Source organism: Mus musculus, chromosome 3, assembly GCF_000001635.26.
Source record: "Mus musculus strain C57BL/6J chromosome 3, GRCm38.p6 C57BL/6J".
Taxonomy (NCBI): domain Eukaryota; kingdom Metazoa; phylum Chordata; class Mammalia; order Rodentia; family Muridae; genus Mus; species Mus musculus.
In genome coordinates, this window is record NC_000069.6 from 64,184,347 (window position 1) to 64,198,999 (window position 14,653).

The window sequence follows — 14,653 nt, forward strand, 5'->3', positions numbered from 1 at the left end:
GTTTTGGGGAGTAGCTGTTGCTACAGAAAAGATTCAGAGGCAATATCTTTTTTAATATTTAGGGCCTCAGTTATATCCTAGAAAAATTGTGGCACAGAAAATTCAAGAAAGAAAAGATGATTTGCCTACTTCAAATTATTTTCAAAAGCTTCCAGGAGATCTTAATTGGCTAAGACCTCACCTTAAACTCACCACAGGAGGACTTAAGCCTTTGTTGGATGTTATCAAGGGAGATTCAAATTAACTGGTGAGAAACAAAAGCTTTGCAGGAAGTAGAGGAAGCTTCTGTAATCAATTTTATCAATTGTAATCAATGGTAATCAAACATTCGCTACTTATTTTAGTTATTGTTACTCAATGTGCCCACAGTAATTTTCTGGCAAAAGAGAACATTAATGTGGAATCATCTTTCTTCATCTCCAAGTAAAGTTTTAACATCCTGTTATGAAACTGGTGTGGTGTTAATAAAGAAATGTAAGATAAAATCATGACTGTATTTTAGAAAAAAGTGTCTTAAAAACATGATGAGACAGCAATTAAATTGGTTATTGCACAATATTGATATTTGGTCTATTGCATAGTAAACATTTTAGGTAAAATTGGTGATCATTATCCAAAAGATAAGTTGCTAAAAATTGCTTTCATATATTCTTTTGCAGGCATGCATCCCATAAAGAATACATCTACTGTATTTGAAAACAGCACTTCTATGGGAGAAAAGTATATGTGATTGGATCACATATTTATTTTATTCTTTTGAGTTTCCTCTTGCTTCAGCACAGATAATTAAATGGTGTGCTGTAGCCAGTGTTGAAATGTTGAAAAATCAAGCTTTAATTTGTATACTGATAGCCAATATATAGATATATCTACATCTCTATAAATCTCCATATATCTCCACATATCGCTAACCCCCCTCTAGCTCAGGGCTTATAATTGCTTGAAATTGTTCCTTTTTTAGATACTGCTAATTCTCAAATTTGCAATTGTTTATGCATATACAACTCAAGTTAAGGGAAAATGCTGTTCCTTTAAAGGACTGTCTTCAGACATTTAAGAACTCATCCTAGGTTGCCTGGACAAGACTCCTTAAGACAATGCCACGCCAGATTTATATCCCAGGCAGATTATAGGCCTTACACAAGAACAACTGGCCATATAATCTCATTCTTTACATAAAAAAATGTAATGGTTTGAGATAAAAATTTGGTATTTTTAGAGAATATGCATGTCAAATTGTAAAGACTTGTTCTCAATATCCTCAGTTTCTACCTGTTCCACATAACGGCATTAATTCTCAAGGACTTAATCAGTTATTACAAATGGATACTAATATTTATGATTTTAGAAAAAAAATATGCACATGTGATTATTGATACCTTTTCAGGCTTTCTAGTTGTAACTGCTCTAACAAGAGAAGCAACTAAAAGTGTAATTAGTCATTGTCTATGTTAATTTATTTTTAGGCTTGGAGTTCCAAATAAGATTAAAACAGGTAATGGAACTGGCTATTATAGTGAGGCATTTGAGATATTTTGTGAACAATTTAATGTTACCTATGTTACTGGTTTTTTTAAATAATTCTCAACGCTAAGGTATTGTGGAACTTTAAAACAATATTTTCTTTAAAAAAAGGGGGGGGGTGGGAATTGTATTGCATTATTTAAATCATGAATTGTATTTTTCAAATTTTCAAATTTGGATGCTAAGGAACTCCTTGCTGAGTGCCTATAGCGTTATACAAATAGGCATACTCATGCCTAGGTGAGATGAAAGGATTCACTTATTGGCATATGGCATGATCCTGATCAGGTATTTAATATGGGGAAGATGGCATGTTTGTGATTTTTCCCACAGAATGCTGCAGGAGCTTGCTAACTGCCAGAGTGATTGGTGTAATATACTGACACAAAAGGATAATGCTGACCTGTGAGCTTGCTGAGTGCCCTGACAATGTGTCAGGAAAGCTGTGTTGACTCACCTTTGTTTGCCTATGTCTCAGATTAGACAAACTAAGGTGCCTTGCTTCAAGCTTTTATACCTTGTGGGAGAGAGAACATAGACTGTGGAAACTGATTTAGAAAAATTAATCAAGAGGAGGATTTTTAATGACTCTTCTCTTTCCTTAAATATGATCAGTTATTCTGACACAATCATGGACTGGCCTAGAAATAAATCCAATATTGGAGATTCCAAATATGATGATGACTTAAAATCTTTATTAGCCAGCAGAGTTAACTTGGAACAGCCTCCAATATTTAGATGGGAAGTAACAGTTTTTCTGTTGATTTTTCAAAGCCACCTACCAAATGTTGGGAGGCCAGACATGGTTCTGACCATTGCTAATTTGCAACTGAATTGAGTGCCTGGAATATTCCCACAGACAACTTTAATCTTGTTGCTTTCAACTCCTGACTTTGTATTTCAAGCAGATCAGTTACCTCCATGCAGGCTCACCTTCAGTAAAGCTCAGATGACAGTTAATCATCACTATGAAGAGATTCATTGAGTGCATATTGTAGCTTTGGTCTGAATGGGGTAAAGGTGTGCAATGAGGGGCAATAGACAAAGACAGACCACTGGTCTATAGCTCTTTTTTCAGTCTAAGACAGAGGCATGTGCCAAGAGACTGCATTTGTTAATAATAAATGCTAAAAGGGCATATTTGTTCAAATAAATACAAACAAGCTGTATGTGTTCTCCAGGATGCATCAGAAAAGAGTCCAATAGATGTAGTTCGAAGACAGGTGCAGCCTCCAGCCACCATAATTGCCAGGCAGGACCATGGAGCATAAGTAAATTTTATGCCCCAGTCCAGCTAATTTTTAATAAATAAATAAAAAGGGTAGAACTGTACCCTCCCCCCAGCTTTGAGCAGGCTAACTCAGACCTGTTTTGCCGCAGTTGCTAGCCCACCTGGGGTGGAGTCTTCTGACCTAGGTAAAGCCTTTTGTCTGCCACATCTTCAGTTTCCTTTGAGAAGCTACCTGCTGAGCAGCTGAACTTTATTTCCAGATCCTGACAAAGTGACCAGGAGATCCTGGCATGGTGGGGATGGGTTCCTCCCCTTTATAAGCTCAGACTCATAAGTGAACATTGGGCCTTGATCAGCGAACTTTGTCTTGGAGCATTATATCTCTCGCCACCTTTCCCATTCAACCCCATCTTTCCTTTCAGGAACCCAGTAACCCGTGGCCACTGGTGGCTACAGTGGAGCATAGGTCCTTGTTAAATCTTGGAGCATATTCTGGGTATATACCTAGGAGCTGTATAGCCATAATATGTTCAATTTTCTAGAGAATCACCAGACTGATTTCCAGAATGTTTGAACAAACTTTTAACCCCACCAGGAATGGCGGAGTGTTTCTCTTTCTTCACATCCTTGCCAGCATTTACTGTCACCTCAGTTTTTGATGTAAGCCATTCAAACCGGTATAAGGTGGACACTCATGGTTGTTTTGAATTGCTTTTCCCTGAAGACTAAAGATGTTGAACATTTCATTAGGTGCTTCTGGGACATTCAAGATTTATCAGTTGAGAATATTTTGTTTAGCTCTGTTCCCCGTTCTTTACTAGGGTTATTTGTTACTCTGGAGTGTAACTTCTTGAGTCCTTTGTATATATTGCATATTAGCCCTCTATTGGATGTAGGCTTGTCAAAGATCTTTCCCCAATCTTTTGGTTGCAATCTTGCCCTATGGACAGTGTCCTTTACCTTATAGAAACGTTGAAATTTTGTGAGGTCACATTTTTCAATACTTGATGTTAGAGCATAGGCTATTGGTGTTCTGTCCAGAAGATTTTTCCCCTGTCCATGTATTCAAGGCTTTTCATCAGTTTCTCTTCTATTAGATTCAGTATATCTGGTTTTATGTTGAGGTACTTGATAAACTTAGACTTGAGCTTTGTACAAGGAAATGAGACTGGATCAATTTGCATTCTTCTACATGCTAATCTCATACTAGTCAGAATAGCTAAGATCAAAAAATCAGGTGACAGCAGATGCTGGTGAGGATGTGAAGAAAGAGGAACACTCCTCCATTGCTGGTGGGATTGCAAGCTGAGGCAAACACTCTGGAAATCAGTTTGGTGGTTCCTCAGAAAAGTGGACATAATAGTATCTGAGGACTCAGCAATACCACTCCTGGACATATACCCAGAAGATACCTGTGATGGTTTGTATGTTCTTGGACCAGGGAATGGCACCATTTGGAGGTGTGGCCTTGTTGGAATAGGTGGGACCTGGTTGGAGTAGGTGGGTCACTGTGGGTATGGGTTTAAGACTCTCACCCCAGTTGCCTGGAAGTCAGTCTTCCACTAGCTGACTTTTGATCAAGACATAGAACTCTCAGCTCTGCCTGTGCCATGACAGCATGGATGCTGCCATGTTCCCACCTTGATGATAATGGACTGAACCTCTGAACCTGTAAGCTAACCCCAATTAAATGTTATGTTTTATAAGACTTGCCTTGGTTATGGTGTCTGTTCACAGCAGTGAATCCCTAACTAAGACAATGCTCCAACATGTAATAAGGACACATGCTCCACTATGTTCATAACAGCCTTATTTATAATAGCCAGAAGCTAGAAAAAACCCAAAAGTCCCTCAACAGAGGAATGGATACAGAAAATGTGATACATTTACACAGCTATTAAAAACAATGAATTTATGAAAATCTTAGGCAAATGGTTGGAACTTAAAATTATCATCCTGAGTGAGGTAACCCAATCACAAAAGAACGCACATGGTACGCACTCACTGATAAGTGGATATTAGCCCAGAAATTCGGGATACCCAAGATACAATTTACAAACCACATGAAACTCAAGAAGAAGGAAGACCAAAATGTGGATACTTTGATCGTTCTTAGAAGGGGAACAAAATACCCATGGAAGGATTTACAGAGACAAAGTTTTGAGCAGAGACTGAAGGAATAACCATCCAGAGATGGCCCAAACTGGAGATCCATTACATATACAATTACCAAACCCAGACACTATTGTGGACGCCAAGTACTTGGTAAAAGAACAATGAAATGGCTGTCTCCTGAGAGGCTTTGCCAGTGCTTGACAATTATAGAAGTGGATGCTCACAGCCATCCATTGGACTAAGCACAGGGTTCCCAATGAAGAAGCTAGAAAAAGAACTCAAGAAACTGAAGGGGTTTGTAGCCTCATAGGAAAAACAACAATATGAACTAACCATTAAGTCCAGAGCTCCTTGGGACTAAACCACCAACAAAAGAAAGCACATGTTGGGGCTCATGGCTCTAGCCCCTTATGTAGCAGAGGATGCCCTAGTTGTTCACCAATGGGAGGACAGGCCCTTGATCCTGTGAAAGTTCTATGTCCCAGTATAGGGGAATGCCAGGGCCAGGAATCGTGAATGGTGTATTGGTAAGCACGGGGAGAGATAGGTGATAGGGGGTTTTCAGAAGGGAAACCAGAAAAGGGATAACATTTGAAATGTAAATAAAGAAAATATCAAATAAAAAAAAAAGAAAAAAGAAAAAAAAATGGATCGATTTGCATTCTTCTATATGTTGACCAACAGTTGAACCAGCACCATTTGTGGAAAATGCTGTCTTTTTTTCCACTGGATAGTTTCTGCTCCTTTTCCAACAATCAAGTGGCCATAGGTGTTTTGGTTCATTTCTTGCTCTTCAATTTTATTCCATTGATCTACCAGCCTTTCACTTTACCAATACCATGTACTTTTTTAAAAATCATGATTGCACTGTAATTTTTATTATGATTGTACAGCTTGAGGTCAGAGATTGTAATTTCCCCAGAAGTTCTTTTATTGTTGAGAAAAAAAAAAACAAAAAAAAAAACCCATGATCATTTCATTAGTTGCTGAGAAAGTATTTTTCAAAATCCAATACCTCTTCATGATAAAAGACGTGGAAAGATCAGGAACTAAGACACATAAGCAAACATAATAAAAGCAATATATAGCAAGCCAGTAGTCAACATCAAACTAAATGGAGAGAAACTTGAAGCAATCCCACTAAAATAAGACAATAGACAAGGCTACCCACTATCTCCCTACCTATTCAATAGTTTTTGAAGTCCTAGCCAGAGTAATTAGACAACAAAATGAGGACAAAGGAATACGAATTGGAAAGGAAGAAGTCAAAATATCACTCTTTGCAGATGATAAGATAGTATACATAAGTGACTCCAAAAATTCTACCAGAGAGCTCCTAAACCTGATAAACAACTTCAGCAAAGTGGCTGGATATAAAATTGACTCAAACACATCAGTGGCCTGTCTCTACTCAAAGGACAAACAGGCTGATAAAAAATTAGGGGAACAACACCCTTCCCAATATTCACAAACAATATAAAATACCTTGGTGTGACTAACTATGCAAGTGAAAATCTTCATGACAAGAGCTTCAAGTCTCTGAAGAAAGAAATTGAAGAAGATCACAGAACATAGAAAGATCTCACATGCTCATGGATTGACAGGATTAATATAGTAAAAATAGCCATCTTGCCAAATGCAATCTATAGATTCAATGAAATCCTCATCAAAATTACAACTGAATTCTTCATAGAGTTAGAAAGAACAATTTGCAAATTCATCTGGAATAACAAAAAACCCAGAATATCAAAAACTGTTCTGAAATCCATCCATTTTTATCTCATTGTACAAATTTCAAGTCTAAGTGGATCAAAGAACTTCACATAAAACCAGATACTATGAATCTAATAGAAGACAAAGTGCAGAAGAGCCTCAAATACATTGGCAGAAGTGAAAATTTCTTGAACGGAACACCAATTGTGGGCCTGGGTACCAGAGGTTTTCCACGGAGATCTCTGTCCAGGCCTGATGCGAGGGTTTCAGCGAAGGGAAGCAAGTGCAACCAGGGAGATGAAGTCTCTGCCATGCCTTCCAGGTTGCTCAGTAAGTCTGAGCCACTCTGCACTGAGTCAGGTCGAGCTGGGCCGACAAGAGGCTGAATATCCAGTGAGGAGTGCAACGGGACCTCAGGTGGCTCTTCCGGAGAGAAGATCTCTTCCCAAGTATTACATATAGCTCTTGGAACAAAAGACTCAGACAAAGGAGTAGTTCTCACATACCTTTAATTCCCTGGATGAATTTATATACAGTTCTGGGAGTAATTCTGTGTTAGACAGCAGGTACCTCTCATTGGCTTGGACTGAGAGTTTGGGGAAAACCTTATTTGCATGTGTGAAGGCTTGGTGCTGTTCTTATGTGACTGATAGCTGCCACAGACCCTCTGGGTCCCTGGTCTGTGTGGAACGGGATTTCTTAGGCAGATGGGCAAAAAGAGTTGGATGTGACAGACAGACAAACACGCGAGAGAGGTGTTGAATCTGAATGTAATGTTCTGGTTGAGCTTCAGACTTATATTACAACGAATTATCAGGAGATACAAATCACAGAAAGACAAGATACACTGAGATTCACCAGTTACAGCAGAAAGGAATTTGCAGGGACTAATTAAATGTTTACATTAGGGATAACAAGCCCTGCCTAGGATCAGCCTAATGCCAGGCAAGAATTTCACACTTTGGGGTTAATAGTATCAGGGGGTTGTTAACTCTTGACAGGCCTTAAGAGTAATGTGTTATCACTGAACTCTAAATTTTTAGGTCTAGTAAAACTTATCTTGTCTGGAGAGTTCCCCCTTATTAGGGCAGTATATCAACTTACTCTTGACATGGAATGTAGCCTGTAGTAAAAGATTTCTATCTCAGTGAGACTTTTAGTCTCTTTCTGCAGACAGCTGAGTAAATGGCTAGTGCTTTATTGTTTTATGGTAGCGCTTAATTAGTTACTGAATAGGTTAAACTCCTTGTTGCTATCTGGATTCTAAGAACACTGGGAAAAGGCTTTAGCTATGTTAGAATACAATCTTAAAAGGCATTTACAATAAGGTAATACTAAATAGAGAGCACGTGGATCCATACACTAGACTAATGCGAGAATGGAAAAATTAATTTTATGGTTTATATAGATTAGGGAGAAAATGCCAGCCCCCCGGGAAGGGAGTTTCCTTGAAACTCTTTGCTTCATGAACCAGCTTCCCAGCTTTCGCTTTGTTAAGCTGACTCCACCAGAGTGTCGTGACAGATAGCCACACATGTCTCCTGTGGGGGGCTTGGGGGTGTTAATTTCGACAGAAGCCAGGGTTCAGGAGACATGATCATGCCTTCTGTCCCATGTAGGTGGAAATTACCACCCACTGGGTACCACCGGGGTTCAAGACCTAAGCTCGACTGGAGACCAGGCTGTCTGTGCATAGCTCATTGCTCCACAACCAATAGCTCAGGCTCTGAGATCAAGTATAGACAAATAGGCTCTCAAAATATTACAAAGATTCAATAAGGCGAAGGACAGTTAATAGGACAAAAGAGCAACTTACAGATTGGTAAAAGTCTTTATCAACCCCACATCGGATAGAGGTCTAAATATCCAATAAATACAAAGAACTCAAGAAGTTAGACTCCAGAGCACCAAATACCCTATTATAATTGGAGTAAAGAGCTAAATAGAGATTTCTCAACAGAAGAAACTCAAATGGCTGAGAAGTACTTAAGGAAATGTTCAACATCCTTAGTCAGCAGGGAAAGGCAATTCAATACAACCATGAATGTCCACCTCATACTACTCAGAATGCCTTACATCAAAAATTCAGGTGACAGTTGATGCTGGTGACGATAGGGAGAAAGAGGGACACTCATCCATTGCTGGTTGGATTAAAAGCTGATTCAACCATTCTGGAAATCAGATGGCAATTCCTCAAATAATTGGACATAGTACTACCTGAGGATCCAGCTAAACCACTCCTGGGCATATCCCAAAAAGATGCTCCAGAATATATCAAGGACACATGCTCCACTATGTTCTTAGGAGCCCTTTTTAATTTTTTTTATGTTTTTTTATTTTTTTATAATAGCGAGAAACTGGAAACAACTCAGATGTCCCTCAAAAGAGGAATGGAGATAGAAAATGTGGTACATTTTCACCATGGTGTACTTCTCAGCTATTAGTAACAATGATTTCATGAAATTCTCAGGTAAATGGATGGAACTAGAAAACATCCTGAAAGAGGTAACCTATTCACAAAAGCACACACGCTATGTGCTCAATTATAAGTGGATATTAGACAAAAAGCTCAGAAAACACACGATGCAACTCATAGATCATATCAAGCTCAAGAAGAAGGAAGAGCAAAGTGTGGATGCTTCTGTCCTACTTAGAAGTGGGAACAAAATTGTCACAAGAGGTAGAGTGGAAGAGGGATCTGGGATGGAGAATGGGGAGGAGGGAAAAGGGGTACAGGAACAGGTGTGACAGGAGAGAGGGGAGAAAAATTGAAAGGAGAGAGGTGTGAAAGGAGAGAGGGTCAGGAAATTGAAAGGAGGTGCGTAGCAGTGGGGATGGGGAACTGATTCCAGGAAAGCAAGAGGCTATCAGGACCCAATAGTGATGACATTAGCTGAAATACCCAACAAACGGGAGGGAGAACCTGTAGAGTCCATATTCAGAGGTTAGGTACTGCTCCTGGTAGGGGATAGGGCCACCCACCCATCTCAAATGTATTAACCCAGAACTGCTGCTGTCTATAGGAAATGCAGGGACAAAGAGTGAAGTAGAGACTGAAGGAAAAGGCCATCCAGAGACTGTACTACCTAGGGATCCATCCTATCTGTAGAGACCAAACCCAAACACTATTGCTGATGCTAAGAACGATTTGCTAACAGGATCTTGACATAGCTGTCCCATGACAGGCTCTCCCAGAGCCTGACCAATACAGATGTGTATGTTTGTAGTCAACCATCAGATTGAGCACAGGGATCCCAAAAGAGGAGTTGGGTAAGTACTGAAGGAGTTGAAGGGGTTCACAACCACATAGGAAGAATAATATCAACCAACCAGAGTACCCAGAACTCCCAGGGACTAAACCACCAATCAAAGAGTACACACGTAGTGACCCATGTATGTAGTCACATATGTAGCAGAGGATGTCCTTATCTGGCATCAATTGGAGGGGAGACCCCTTGGCCCTGTAGATGCTCAATGCCCCCTCTTGGGGGAATGCTAGGACAGTAAGGTGGTAGTAGAAGGGTGTGTGGGTAGGCAAACACACTCAGAGAAGCAGGGCCTTGAGGAATGGGCTAGTTTTTTTTTTTTTAAATGGGTCGGGGGTTGGGGGGAAGACCGGGAAAGGGGATAACATTTGAAATGTAAATAAAATTACCAATAAAAAGAAGAAAAGTCAATGAAATGATGAATATCAGTATTCTGCTATACTATGATTGGTGCCTAGATAAGTTTTCATTAGAGAGACTTCAGCCAGCAACTGATGGAAACAGGTGCAAAGACCCAAAGCCAAAGCCAAAGCCAAAGCCAAATATTAGATGGAGCTCAGGGAATCCTGCAGAAGAGGGGGAACGGAAAGATTCTAGGCGCCAAATGGGTCAAGGAAAACACATGAAGCCTACAGAATCCAGTAACCTGGAGTCATAGGAGCTCATAGAGACTAAAACAACAATTAGAGCTCATTCTTGGGATTGCCCTATGCCCTCTGCATATGTGTTACAGTTGTATAGCTTGCTCTTCTTGTAGGAGTCCTAACAGTGGGAACAGGGTCAGTCTGATTCATCCCTTCTCCTTCGGGATTCTTTGTCCCATAATGAGCTGCCTTTCCAGCCTTAATACAAGTAGAGGTACCTAGATTTGCTGAAATTTGATATGTCATGTTTAGTTGATATCCATTGGAGGCCTGCCCTTTTCTGAAGAGAAAGAAAGGAGGAGTGGATGTGGTGGAGCAGAAAACAGGTGGGGTTAGGATGGGGGAAAGGGCTGAGGGACATGCCATTAGGATGTAAAAAAAAAATCCCCCAAAAGCAAACCAATAGTTTAAATAAATACATATTTAAATATTAAAAGTAAAAATTAGAAAAAATATAACTTTCTTATTTCAGAAGACAATAAAATTATGTTCCATTGAAACATTCTCAATATATCAGAATACTACTAAATTATATTAAAGTTTTCATGCATTTTAATATAACATGGACTCTTTACATTCTAAGTTGACAAACAACAATACAAATAAAACCATATGCTATATTAAGTAAAATGATTTAAATATGGCCAAGAGATTTAGTTGTTTTGCATTTATTTAGTGCCTGAAAAAAAGACACTTTCTCTCTAAATAAATACAAATATGTCAAAGTAACTAACCCTTGAAGACTCAGTATTCCAAAATAAGGTTGAGTTCTTTGGAAGAACAAGTTCATATTTTGAACTTGTGAATTTGTATTCTCTAACCTTTACAAAGTTGATTTCTCCAGTGTTATTGTTTTAGTTAGGGTTTTACTGCTGTGAACAGATACCATGACCAAGGCAAGTCTTATAAAAAACAACATTTACTTGGGGTGGCTTACAGGTTCAGAGGTTCAGTCCATTATCATCAAGGTGAGAGCATGGCAGTATCCAGGCAGGCATGGCACAGGCAGAGCTGAGAGTTCTATGTCTTCATCCAAAGGCTGCTAGTGGAAGACTGACTTCCAGGCAACTAAGGTGAGGATCTTAGCCCACACCCTCAGTGACACACCCATTCCAACCAGGTCACACCTATTCTAACAAGGCCCCACCTCCAGATGGTGCCACTCCCTGGCCCAAGGATATACAAACCATTACAGTTATCCATGTGCCAAATGAGGATATCATAGTATTCATTTTCTATGTCTTTATTGAAATCAAGCTCTATTTTGTTTCCATCATGGGTAGTAAATTTTATTTTTCTAATGTAATCCCATAATAATAATAGTGAGGAGTAAAAGAAGAGTTACAAAAGAAGAAAAAGTAGTTTGGAAACATTTAGATACTTAGAAAATGAAGATTCGTAAAGAAAGTAGATTAATTTCATATGTAATTCATCGTATTCTCTTTTTTCTAATGCTTTTTTTTTTTTTTTGTTACCAACTCTGATATCCTCTAGCCACAGGTAGCAGTTAAAACAGAAAGAATGTTTGGGGGAAATTGACATATTCCCTGCATATAATATGCATACTACATTATAAAGTTTTAAAAAGAATTGAATCTATCTCATAAATAATTTCACTTTATTATTTTAATATCATGAAAACATATTAACTTATTAAAACCTATTAAATAGTATTTTAGACATACTAGGTTAAATAATTTATGAAATTTAATTTTACCCATTTTTTCTTACTTTTGGCATCTGTACAAATTTAATATGCCATTGATGTATACTACAATTTTATGTATTTGCTAGTGTAAAATAAGTTTATACTATGGTTTAGCAGTATTATATTTCTCTATGAAACAGGAAAATGTTTAGAATGATTTAATTTCCCCTTGCCCACTTTCCCTTTTTAAAGATTCAAATGTTCACAAGTATTTCCTTCTTTTGAAAATCTCAGTCTAGTAGAAAGACTGGACAATCAGGCTCTTAAAGTAAAATTCAATAAGATTATGTTGCTGTTGTGTTGTGTCACAGTTTCCACCAAAATTCAAACATTTCATTGTTTCAGGGAAGTTTTTTATGTCGTAAGGCAAATATCTTAAAATAGCTTTAAGAAGTCCATGAAACAGAGCATATTAACTAGATAGCACCGATGGCTTAAGCAAGGAAAACTGAGACTCCTTCTTAGAGTGAGTTAAAGTGCAAAGAAGAATCAGACAAGATGAGGTTCAAAGAAAACTTTTGAGAACAGTCCTGCTGGGGATGAACAGACATCAGCTGAGCTGCCTGAAATTTGTTTTGACCACCTAGGGAAGGACAGACCTTTGACCTGCATGAAAGCTATTCTCAAGGTTCAAAGATTTTTGTGAGCTGTTACTCATGCTGGGGTTGACCTGGGTGTTGTACCTGTCTTAGAATAATTTCTGCTTCTGTACTTAACTCCTCTCTCATATTCCTTTAAGTTACCCCAGTAAAATCCACTGGTTGACTGAGTTGGTCTTTGCTGGTGTGTGAATGTGTTGTGTTTAGGGGTCCCTATCTGGGTGAGTAGATGTGTGTGTTACCTTTCTACAGGAAATGATTTTTCACATCAAAGTTGCTAGTGTAGAAAGAACGTTGAAAAGGTCATGGAGGAGGTAATGGCTGACTGACTTAGGAAACTGGAAATTCTTTATTTCTCAGATAAAGTCCACTTTAGCTGGACTATAAAAGATTAGGAGGAAATTGTCTTGAGAGTGTACTTCTCAATTGTAAGCTATCTTTATGCAGAAATTGCCACGGCCTGTGTGACCAGTCCAGCAGGTCCAGTTATTCGAGGGTCTTGAGGGGACCTTTTCCTAAGAACGAAATGGGGGGAGAGAAAGACAGATACCAAGTTTGAGGAACAACACGGAACCAGTCTGATTAGCATCAAGGTGTCACTGTATTAGCAAGGCTCAAGGCTTAAGTGCACAAGCAAAAGGGGAAGTACTTCTCAGCAGGAGGAATGGGGCAGCGGGAAATTTTCTTTTGGCAACTACACTTTTGGCAACTACACGGGGAAGCAGGAACTTGGTGGTATCAGGGTACATCTTGTGGTCAGGACATCCGGAGTTGACTTAGGGCTGGAACAATTTGTGGTTGTTCTCAGAGCGGTGCATTGGTGGCTCGCTTTTGACCCCCCTTTTCTTCTTGGGGGGAGAGGCCCAATTTAGAGATCAGGACAATTGTGTTGTCTTAATAGCTCCCAACACCTGTGGTACAATAATTCATGGGACTGACATTAAATCTATAGGATCAAAGAGACATTGAGAATAATTCCCTCTTCTCAATAAGAAAACAACCTGGGCCTAACTCACACCTTACTTCATTAACTTTAGGTAGATAAGAACATACTTTCTGTAGCATAAAGGAAATCCTTTACACAGGGCATATCCTTGATCTTCATCTGCCCTACTTGCTGCAGTTCGATTTCTCACCCAAGGGTCTAGTGTGTTCACAAGCTCTCCACAGACCAGTAAGACTGTAATCTAGAGCTTTCGGTTCTGTTAAGTATAACCACAAGCTAGGCATATATTTAACAAGCATTATTTGCCTTGTTTTTAACAAGAAGATTATTATTCTTCCAAATTTTTATAATAGGGGTTAAGGCTATGTACCTGAAAGAATTTAGTCACTGGTTATACTGAGAAAGTATTTTAATTACCATTTACTACTTTGTGTCACCAGGCCTCTTGTTTTCTTCTGACTCTTTTCCTGTCTATTCTCAATACCCATGAGATAGATGTCAAAAATCATGAAAATTTAACAGTTACGCTAAGTCCATTAAATGTTTTCCCCACTCCTTATCAATACTCAAGTAAATAAATGGTGAAAGACTCAGACCCTTCCTTTGATCAGCCTTCCTACATTTTCACTTGCTTGATATTTTTGGATGGTTGGACACATTTCTTAAACATCATATAATTCCTAAGAATTTAGAAATGCCAGGTGGGTATTGGGGATAATGGTAACCACACAAACTGATGTAATGTACATAGTCTTGTTTCAGGAGATGAATGCGGAGAAGGAACAGGAGAAGTAAAATAAGGAGAAGACAAAAAGGCAGTGTAATGTAAAAATGTTCAAGTAAAGAATGGAATTTTAAAAGTTTTTTTAGTCTTGTCTATTGGTTGGATAATCTTGAAACACAAGCA

The 14,653-nt window shown here is 38.8% G+C and overlaps 1 protein-coding gene across 3 annotated transcripts in view; it reads left to right on the forward strand.

The window, feature by feature from the left end:
- The window catches only part of Vmn2r1 (vomeronasal 2, receptor 1), a 142,676-nt gene that overhangs the window by 106,175 nt on the left and 21,848 nt on the right, over nucleotides 1-14,653 (forward strand). The window contains exon 5 of one of the 3 annotated variants that reach the window (XR_001783721.2): nucleotides 660-5,467. The exons of the other annotated variants lie outside the window; for them this stretch is intronic. The gene's annotated coding sequence lies outside the window, so the exon portion shown is untranslated. Of the gene's footprint in view, nucleotides 1-659; nucleotides 5,468-14,653 lie in introns of those variants that run through there. 3 annotated transcript variants of the gene reach the window in all.